Below are 11,334 nucleotides of genomic sequence, written 5' to 3' on the forward strand. Positions count from 1 at the left end.
TCCTCATCTTCCCCTACTCCATTGTGAATTAGTAAATTGGCAGTCTGTTTGTATAATCTCTTATGGAAGTGATTAGCATAAAGCAAGCCTCTCTCAATCTGCTCAACTTCAGAACCTGAAGTTGATAATGCTACCACACAGGTCTCATGGTGAGAAACGTTACACCTCCTGAAGACACCCAGATGACAAACTTCCACTTTCCTACTTGCAATGCCAATGAAAATATTTGTGCTCTGGATTGAATAGAGCATTGTTAGCCATTATTGTGAGTTTATTTAATTATAACTCAAATCTGATGAGCTTAAACCTTGAGATTCAGTTCAATTCAAATCCAAATGGATGTTTGTATCTTTTGCATAAAAACAAGATACAACTGATTCATCATGTTAAAAACTGGCTCTTAGAGCTGGTTTTACCAATTAATGTAAAACTCTAAAAATTAATCCTGATTAGGCAAATTGAAGTAGAACAGGGAAATACAGATGCTGTGGTGGAATCTTTAATTTTAAGTATACTGTAAACTTAAGAAGTCGTCCTCAACAATCCCTTTTGCTTTTCTATTTTTAAGTATTTTCACAATGGTATTCCTTAGAGAGTCCAGCAAATATAAGTAAAACAATGTTTCCTTTATCAAAAGAATAAATCTTCCTACAATGTATTATACATTCTTCCCTGGCTTAGATAAAGAAAAGAAAGTCTGCTGAATGTAATGTAATTTTTCTTGATGGATCAAGGAATGTCATCATGAACATTAATTATTGTGCTGTGCTGCCCACTCTGGGATTGTGATATATGGTCGTGATTATTCCTCCACTGAATTTTTTACAGCAGCTGAACTGTTGCTTTTTTTTCTTTTTCAACTTCATGCCTGCTGTTTACTGTCTTCTTTTTATTTTTTGTCCATTTTATGTTTAATTTTCTTCTTAGCTTTTACATGGGAAAAGGAACACTGTTTGGAATGAAAACATAAATTCCTTTTGTCTCCAACTTACTTCTGAACCAAACTGATCAGAAAAATAGTATAGATAAATGAATAATCATAGATTAATATCACTTTCAATACCAATATCACTGATATTCATGAATATGATTTAGGTTGTGCTAGCCATAGGATTCTCAAAACTGAACCCCAGAGCATGACAAATTCACCCACCAATACCAGGCTGTGTTCTAGGTGCTGGCCTTATAGGAGGTATGTCAGAGAGGGGCAGACCAGAATGTCTGCTTCACAACTAGTTCACAAAAAAGAAAGAAAGGAGAAAGCTGGAGTCCTGCTCCCTAATTAATGGATAACTTCTAGAAAAGTCAGAGGTATAGAGAGGCCAGGAACACAATACCGATGGTGTTCTCATTTATGAATCAATTAACAATGGGAAGGGAAGTTCCACTCCAAAAGAGCCAAACCAGGGAAGATGGGAATCTCAACTCTACCATAACCGTGTGAGGATGACTTCAGGCACATTAGTGAACCTCACCATTCCTCAATATCATTGTCTTTGAATGAAAAAAATAGACACTGTGCCTACTTCAATGAGTTATTGCAAGGATTAAATTAAATAATATATGGCAGAGTCAAGGGTCTCCAAAATTGTAGGCTGCCCTCGCTCTGTTTCCATAAATACTTCCCTTCCTCCTCCACCTTTTCTTTCCTGGTTTCTGGCTTTGGCTCCAGTGAGACATGATGCAAGTAACCTTTGCAAATGAATGAGAGTATGTCTTTCTGCTAGACAGTGATTCATCAGTTACACCAATTGTCTCAGCTTTGGCTCTTCCTGGCCATGTTCTACATGCCTTGCACCCAGAGAACCTTGCAGCCTTATGTTATTTGGACACTGTTCAGGGGTTTATTGTTACTGGCAGCTGAAAACAGTATTCCTCAGACATTCCTTTGTACATAAAATAGCAAGCATTAATTCAGCACCTGAGTTTGCAAAGGTCAGAAACATGATCCCTACTTTTCTAGGAGCTTGCAATCTAATTTAAAAACAACTATCACAGTTGTTTCAACCCCAAAATGTTTGTGGTGGGCAGTGTAGTTAGGAGAGGTAAACCAAATGCACAAAAGCAGCAACAGAAGTTTGTTGTTCCCCTTTCTCTTATTCAGCCAGACCGTGATCACCGCTTCTCGGTGTATCCCAACTCAGTCAAGAGGCCCACAGGCTTCCAACTCCAAGGCAGGCTGTATAGCTTTCTCTGGGTCTGGCTCAAGTCCTTCCTGATCAAAGTTCCATTTATTCACTAGAAATTAATAGACATTTCTCCAGAATGACCTCAATGGGTTTCATATTGATTCAAACTCAGCATGTGTGGGATAGTGGAAGAAACCCAAGGCTTTCACCATAGAGAAGTTGGGAGTTTCCAGATGGCTGAACACGTCAGCTCAGATAACCAAACTGAGAGACCAACCTCTTTCCCAGGTAGCTGACACCAGGCAAGATTTCACTCCTCTGATGAGACTATCTGCCTCCACCACCCCAATCACCACAATACTTCAGCATAGTACTGGAACCACAAGAGTCTAACAAGAGTTATAAGTCTGCAGTAACAGAAAGGTCATTTCCTTAAAAACTGTGTTACTCATCCTGTATATTCAAGGACTGAACCAAACCTGATATATAGTAGGTATTAAGTAAATATTTTTGAATAAACGAACACATGCATGAATGAGCCAACTACGTTAAAAGTTATTGTGAATTTTCATGTGATTGTTTCCTATCACTATTTTAGCAAGAATTCTCGTAAATTGTTTCCAGTTCAGAGAAAAATGTAACTAGTTCTGTGTCGTGCATTGTAATTAAAGCCATATTGTTTCTCTTATGTCTTTTGTATATTTAATTACTTCAGTAAAAATATGATGATTTATCTCAATCACAATATTCTGAATATGGGAGAGTTTTAGGGTGTTTAATGGTGCAGGTTCAGCTCAGTAATAGTTCTTTGAAGCAATAAAGAGATATTTCAAAGGAGTTTCTAGGTTAGGCACCCTAATCAATAAGCCCTATATATCATAATCCAGCTAACTTTATTAAACTGTCTTATATAATACATTGTCCAGGAGTTTTGAAATCCCTTGTTATCCTTGCCTTATGAAGGAAAAACAATAAAGGGAATGCTTCTAGGAGGAAGGTTGTTACTTCTAGATTATAAGTGTAACTATATCTGAGAACCAGTGCTATTAGTTTAAAGTCACAAGTCCTAAGCAAAAATCCAACCATTATCTCCCAAAATTTATCTCCTAGTGACACATTGCAATAAAATCATCACTGTAAAATCTCTCATGTTTCCAGCACAGCGCAAGGTAGGAGCATGATAGGAATTAAAGAGTTTAAGGTTTTTTACAAAGCAAGTTTTTATAAGTGGTATTTGGTTCCAATGATCCTAAGAAATCTCTTTTCAGTATGTGATTTAAGGAATATACTGCATTTAATTACATGAAAATATATTCATGGTATATAGGTAGAAAAGACTAATTATCAAACAATTAGATTTCATTTTTATTTATACATATAATTTAGATATATTGAAAACAGCCTGAGGGTGCTACACACTAAATTGGCAATAGGTATTATCTCTAAATAGTAGGATTGCAGGAATTTTTTCCCATTTTTCTTTGTGATTATTGGTATCTTCCAAATGCTCTAAAGTGACAATGTATAAGAATAGACTATGATTTTAAAAAATACATGTGAAAAGTGTGCTTAACCATTCTTACTTTTCTCTCTGTCTAGTTTCTCTGAGTGCTCACCTGTTAATTGCCACATTGCCATCCCCACTCCCCATCCCCACTGCAAGGACTCCTCGGATGTAAGAAACAGCAACACTAATCACCTGTGGGTAAATTCTGAACATTCAAGCCATCCTAAAGACATATCCACGTACAACATGAGCAGCTTTTTTGCATCTTCCTGAACTTATAGAATCCCTTCGGGGCCCTATAAATGACACATTGCCAAGTATTTCACTGAAGAGTCACATCTATAAAAAGTAAATGTGTTTAAACTTCTCAATGACTGGGCTGAAAATATACATTGGTACATTGGTGTGCAAATAGCTAGATACAGTCATTAAAAATGGGACAAATTGAAGGCCCAGCTCATTACTGCCAAATCAAGACCTAGTTCATTACTACCAAGTCATGTGCTGTATATACACAAACTAACTCAACAAGGGCAAATAAATGCAATTTCTGCCCAAAGCTCCCGTGATAAAGCAAAAGTCACCATCTAAAAGATAAGAGTAAAACTATCCCCACATTTAGGCTCATATTTAGTTTTTTGAAGACAGTTGGATTTGTAGATTCCTTGTATAAAATGACTATTATTTATTTAGTTGAAGGGCAAATATCACAATGGCCTTGGGTGTTCTACTGGTGCAGGTAACCTCATTTCCTTTATGTTGCTTTATCTTCTTTTATAAATTTTAATGTTAACTAATCAAAAGCTGCAGGTTCGTGAATCCAGAATCATGACATTCTGCTTTCTATCATCTGTCAGCCACCTTACCGGGTAGTCACCGTACAGGGTAGTCACCTTATCGGGTAGTCACTGTCTCTACAGCCTCCTCCCTTCGTTGTAAATGAGTAGGTTGCACTAAGCAATCATTACATTTTCTTCCAACTCTAAAACTCTCAAAATCAAAGAAATATCCTCAGTCTATTCTTCATTCCTTTATTTTATAACTGTATCTTACATTTAAAAGAAAAAGCTTCCTTTGCAGTTATCTAAGTATTCTAAATACATTACCTTTCTTACCCTCTCCATACCCTGCAAGGTAAAACACCTCCTCCGAGGAATCTTTCTGCAGGTGTAATAGATAGAGCAGAGAAGCCTGGCCAGGTACTGGGCTATGCACTGTGGATCCAAGAACTAGCGAGCTGAAGTTCCTGCACTCATCTACTTAGGTGCTTGCAGTCTGGTAGTTGTGTTATTATTTCTACCTAAATGGCACAGACACGTGTAGCTTAGCACAGCAGAGCTCAACCTGTTCGACCTGGAAGGCTCCTTTAAGGTAATCTGGTCCAACCGTCCCCTCTATAGATGAGAATCCAGAGGTCTCGACTCTTTCCCATAAACACAGTTCACAGCATTGTCTCTGTCAATCCTAGTGTCTTCCTGCCTCAATCAGCCGTGCCCTTCTAGAATGAATAATTTCCTCTAGAGGCCAGGAAAATAGATGAAGTAAATTCCACTGAATCCCTCTGTAAATGGTGTGTAGTTTATCTGGTTGTCAGGTCTTTCCTTGTAAAGGTCACTCTTTCTTGGGAAGAAACTTTCTGATGTTCTTGTTAGCAGTGAAGTGAGTGGTTCAGAGAATGTGGATCAAATATGTGACTGTGCGGGGATGCTTTTTCTCAGTAGTGTTTTTCAGCTTTTGATATCTTATATGTGTGCATACAAATTGATTGCAAAATTTGAAATGTAAAAAACATGACAAAATACAACCTGTGATAAGTTATAAATATCATATTTGTTAATATTTTGTTGTTTCTTATCTAACGAGAGTCATTTCCAATGGTGTTTTTAACCTAAATACCAGGACTCTTACCCTCGCTCTGATCTCTCCTGTATTCCTCACAGCAGTAAGGGAACTTCCTGCCCAGGAAGAACCTGAACAGAAGGTGACTGACCTAGTAGAATAAAGCACAGTTCAGGAGAAATGGACAGATAACAATAATAACTAAAATTCAGTACTCACTGGATGCCAGGAAACTGTTCTAAGTGCTTGAATGTGTTTAATGCATTTACTCACCAGCACCCCCCGAGCTAGGTACTCCTTCAGTGGGTGCGGAGTGAGCCCTAATGAGCAAGAGGCATCGCATGCTGGACACAACCAATGGAGACAGAGATAATAGCTCTGGATGAGACAGAAGGTGACAGTACACTGTGGGGACAAGGAAGCAAGGCAGAAAAGAGGCAAACGCTTTCCTTCCCACGTGCTCACATCCCCCTCATGTACCCATCAAGGACACAGCAGAGTAACTGATACCTAATAAATGCCCAGTAAAATGTGAGTTGAATGAAAAGCAGTGTGGTGACAAAGGACCATTCATGACCCATTGGTCAGAGAAACTAAGGTTGAGTACGACTTTTGAGGTCACCTAGGATAGCCATCCATCCACCACACCCCTGCTGTGTGGTCATCCTATCTATGCTTTCTTGAAACCAAAAGAAGAAAGAAATGTGCACAGAGTAACTACCGTGTGTTCACACTAGTCTAGCTGCTTTCGAATTCTAGTCCCATTATTACCTGATGAGGTAACTCTTATTGTTGCGATTTTACAGATGAGAAAACTGAGACCTCAAAAGATTAAATAACTTAACCCATGTATGTTCACAGATGTAATAGGTAGAGTCATTTGGATTCAAACCCAGATATTCCAACTGCAAGACCAGCACTCTTTCCACTAAACCAAAATTTGCTCTTACCATACAGAGAGCAATACCTAATCAAGGTACATGAAAATTTATAGGGTCCACTGAAAATGGTCAGAATTTCATTATGTGTATCTTAAAGTTAAATAATTTCAAACAATTTCAAGTTGCAGAATATGAATTTAATAATACTGATTTGAGATATAAAAATGTGAAACTCTACATCTGAATGTTTTACATCACCCAATTCTAATGATTTTAACCATCTGATTTAATTTACTTAACAACGACAAATGTATTGTTACAACATGTGGACTATAATCACACTCTCTCTCTCCTCCTTTTGCCCCTTATCTTAAAGATTTTAGCACTGAAACAGAATATAGTAGCAAAGTAAGTAGAAGTATAAATTCAACAATCTTGGCCAAAATTGCACTTCCTGGAGTTCAGACACCCCCAATGGGTAGTATATTTCCCTTTACTATGCTACCATAACTTTCATTTTGGGAAAAGAAACAAAAGTTTTTCATATATCACCCTTAGTGAGGCAATAGTAACGGTTCAAATTTTCTGAACACTTGACAGAAGCTATTAAAAGATCATAAATGTTGACTAACCTGCTTATTAAACATCAGAAAACAAAATTAAACATAGTTCGTGCTTTTTCCATTGCCATACCTTTAGTGATTCTAAGAAAAGACATGGTTTTCCCAGTGATCAATGAACTGGATGTAGCTTTCACCATAGGCTGGAGGGCCAAAGAGGATGTGGCTTAGAAAGTTTCCTAGAAATCATGGGGCAAACTTTTGCTGTCCTGGGCTGCATGTTACCATAGTATTAATATAATGGTTCTGACTCTTGTGGAAGCAACAGGATGAGGCAGGTTTTCTTAGTTATCATCACTATAAAATTATTCTTTTGGAGCAAAGAGTGTTAAGAGGCAAATATTTCAGCCCTTGACCATACACAATGCAACAGAATTGGCCTTTTTCAGAATGATTATCTTGTTTTAGGGGAGGGTCATCTTAAGATTGCGTGAGACATCACATATCCATTTGATTGCAGTTGATTCAATTGTACTATCAAAATGTCTGCAGTTTTGGATTGACTTTTCTGTCTAGACATAACCTAAATGGCAGACAGCAAGAGGCTCTGTAAATATCACTTGTATCTGCAAACCCAAAGGCAGCCTTGGGCCACACATCTGTCATTTCTATCGCACTTACACAGAGAGTATGTCAGTCTCAGCCTCCCTCAGCCCTCGCCCTGCTCAGCATCAAGCCCCAAGGAACTTCAGCTGGAAAAAGTAGGTACGTTCAATCTTTGTGTCAATTCTAACCAAATCTGTAAGGATATTTAGCATCTCACCTTCTCCAGGAAGGGAGGAGAGGAATCAGTCAAGTGTCTACAGTTTGAGCTCCCAGAGAAGCTACTGCCAGCTCCCCAATAGCCCCAACCCACCTGGGTGTATGCACCCTGTAACATGGGCTGGAACTGGAATTCTGTTGGGCTGGGTCCACGCAACTGCCCCAGACAGACTCTTCTCCCTATTCTGTAGCTTTCAGCTGCCGGCTCGTGCCTTGCTTCATCCTGGGCACAGGAAGTTTCATCCAGAACTTTACTGCAACCTGCCCCTAAGTGTCATATGGTCTCCTCCCCCTTTGATCCCCACGCGCCATGTAAAGTGATATGATTATTATATAATCAGAGTTACAACTTACCAAACAAGATGACTCAATTGCTATGTCAGTCAAAATGACAAGGCAATCTGCCTATTCTTTATTCATCATTAAAATAAACAAGAATTCCCCAGCTCTAATAGTGTCCTATTGGGTTGAGGCAAATAAAATCTCCACCAGCAAAATCACCCTCTAATTCAATAGTCACGGAAAAGGTGCTTATTACATTTTTCAGAGCAATAATGTAATATTGCGGATTATTCCCCCTTTTTTCATGAACACTTTCCAAAAGTATGTTTTTCCTTCATTTGTCTCCTCTCTTTTGCCGTTTGATGGCAAGCAGGGAAATTTAATGTTTGCTCTATCTAGTAAGGAATGGTAGAAATGAGAGTTGACTCAAGCCTCTGACACTTATTGCCATATGCTCTCTAGCCCTCCTAACGCCCAAGAAACTCATCTATAAATTCAGCAGGGCCAGACAGAGGGATAGAGTTCTATATAACATGTTCATTAAACTAAGTATTTATTAGCCCACTATGTAAACATGACATGTAGATCCCCGGGTCTGAAGCACCTATGTGATATATGTGTGTATTCACCTACAGCCCCGGCTTTATGAACTGTGTTCCTTGGAGATACCAGCAGCTCCAATAACTAGGTACACAGTCAATAATTACTTTCATCTTTCTCCTTTTATTTACTTTTTAAGAGATTCATTAAGGTGAAGAATGACAGCATTGCTTTGCTAAGCCATTTTGATTGCTTTCCTACTTCATTTATTATGACCTTTGGAAGTATTAGTTTGGTTTTTGCCTTCTAGTCATCTGGAATCTTGTTTTGTTTAAACTAGGTACCGCATCCTCACTGGTTTTCTTCAAATGGGCCTTTGGCCTACACGCTATTTAATAGAAGTGACATATGGTAGAATTTTTCTCCTATAAAGACACACAAGTGTGCAATACATTTGGATACTGAGAGTTGCTGTATATGTTTTAAATTGATATTGCCCCACTCACAAAACTTTTTGAACATGTATTCATTCTTTAACCTCGAATCCCTCCACAAAGGGAAGCATTACAGGAAGAAGGAAAGATGAGCAGCAACTAATGTGAAGAGAACATATCACCAGTCTGGCACGGTGCCAGGCACCATTGCATGACACTTAATCCTCACAGCAGCCAGGCAAAGTAGGTAATGCCGCATCTATGATGAGATAAAGAAGTTGTGGCTCAAAGAGGCTGGGCATAGTGGCCCATTCTTATAATCCCAGCACTTTGGGAAGCCAAGGAGGGAGGATCACTTGAGGCCAGAAGTTTGAGACCAGCCTGGGCAATAGTGAGACCTCATGTCTACAAAAAATAAATAAAGTTTAAAAATTAGCCATGGTGGCATATGCCTATAGCCCCAGCTACTCAGGAGGCTGAGGCAGGAGGATCACTTGAGCCCAGGAGTTCAAGGTTGCAGTGAGCTATGATGATACCACTGTACGCTAATGTAGGTAACAGAGTGAGACTCTGTGTCAAAAAAAAAAAAAAAAAAGAAGAAGAAGAAGAAGAATGACTTATTCAAGGTCACACAATAAGTACTGGGTTTGGACTAACTGAATTAAGTGCCTGGTGGTGCCTTATTCTGTTGACCTCTCCCCTTTCTTTTCTCAATCCTGAACACATGCGGGTTCACCATATGCTAGATGTATAAGTCATTTGCAAAAGATAAAGGCAAAAGTCCAAATAACTTACTCTTCTCTCTTCCCTTAGCTTTTCCTCAGAGAAGACCTGCCAGGTGGTTCTTATTCCCTTACATAGGATACCAATCTTTGGGAGGCTAAATGCACAGAAAACTCACTCTATTTTATGGCTGCCTTAAAGTAGAACTCCAGTTAGGCTATTTGTGTTCTTGGAAAGGCACAGTTAAGGCAATAAGAAGACAAACCATGGACTGGGAGAAAATATTTGAACAAGACATGTGAGAAAGGACTATTACCCAAAATGTACAAAGAATTCTTAAAACTCAACAATAAGAAAAAGAACAACTTGACTAAAAAATGGGCAAAAGATCTAAAGAGATGCCTCACCAAAGAACAAATACAAATGGCAAAAAAGTGTATGAAAAGATGCTCAGTAACATATGTCATCAGGGAAATGCAAATTAAAACAACCATGAGATACCACCACACACTCATTAAAACATGGTTGAGGTTGATGCTGCCATGGCTGCAAGATCTCATTCAATTGATGGGAGAGTGTTTGAGCCAAAATGAGCTGTAGCAAGAGAAGAATCTGGAATAGCAGGGGCTCATGTAACTGTGAAGAAGATATTTCTTGGTGGAATTAAAGAAGATACTGAGGAATATCACCTTAGAAATTACTTTGTGGAATATGGAAAAAATTGATACCATTGAAATAATTACTGATATGTAGTCTGGAAAGAAAAAAGGCTTTGGCTTTGTTACTTTTGATGACCATAATCCTGTGGCTAAAACTGTATTGCAGAAATGCCATACCATCGATAGCAATAATGTAGAAGTAAGAAAGGCTTTGTCTAGGCAAATGCAGGAAGTTCAAAGTTGTAGGCATGGAAGAGGGGGCAACATTGGTTTGGGGGATTCACACAGTGGTAGAAATTTTGGACCAGAACTGAGCAGTAACTTTAGAGGAGAATCTGGTGGATGTGGATTTGGGGATGGGTATAAAAGCTCTATATGGGTATGAGTATGGCACTATAATGGCTCTATATAATGGTGATTGACTCTATAATGGGTATGGAGGAGGACCTTGAAGTGGCAATTTTGGAGGTAGCTCTGATCATCAAGGAGGAAGAGTACGATACAGTGGTGGAGGACCTGGATATGGCAACCACGGTGGGGGCTATAAAGATGGTTATGACAGCTATGTAGGAGGAAATTATGGAAGTGAAAATTGCGATGATTTTGGAAATTATAGCTAGCAATCTTATATCAGCGTCCAATGAAGAATGGAAATTTTGGTGGTAGCAGGAACATGGGTGGACCATATGGTGAAAGAAATTATGGTCCAGGAGGCAGTGGAGCAAGTGGGGTTTATGATGGAAGGAGCCAATACTGAGCTCCTTTCTATTTGCTATGAGCTTCTCTGTATAAATAGGAGAGGATGAGATCCCAGAGGTAACAGAACAACTACAGGTTACTGGAATAACAATGTTAAGGGAACTCTTACCTCAGTCATACATAAATATGCAGTGATAGAAGACATTAGAGCAGATGTAGAAAGCCATTTTGTGAACAGATTGGATTATTTGATAACATT

General features: G+C 38.7%; 1 pseudogene; it reads left to right on the top strand.

Annotated features, from left to right (window-relative positions):
• Window positions 1–10,238: 10,238 nt before the first annotated feature.
• LOC138383180 (heterogeneous nuclear ribonucleoproteins A2/B1-like) lies at window positions 10,239–11,042 on the top strand (annotated as a pseudogene).
• The last annotated feature ends 292 nt before the right edge of the window (window positions 11,043–11,334 follow it).

This window comes from Eulemur rufifrons, chromosome 5 (genome assembly GCF_041146395.1).
Source record: "Eulemur rufifrons isolate Redbay chromosome 5, OSU_ERuf_1, whole genome shotgun sequence".
Classification (NCBI taxonomy): Eukaryota; Metazoa; Chordata; class Mammalia; order Primates; family Lemuridae; genus Eulemur; species Eulemur rufifrons.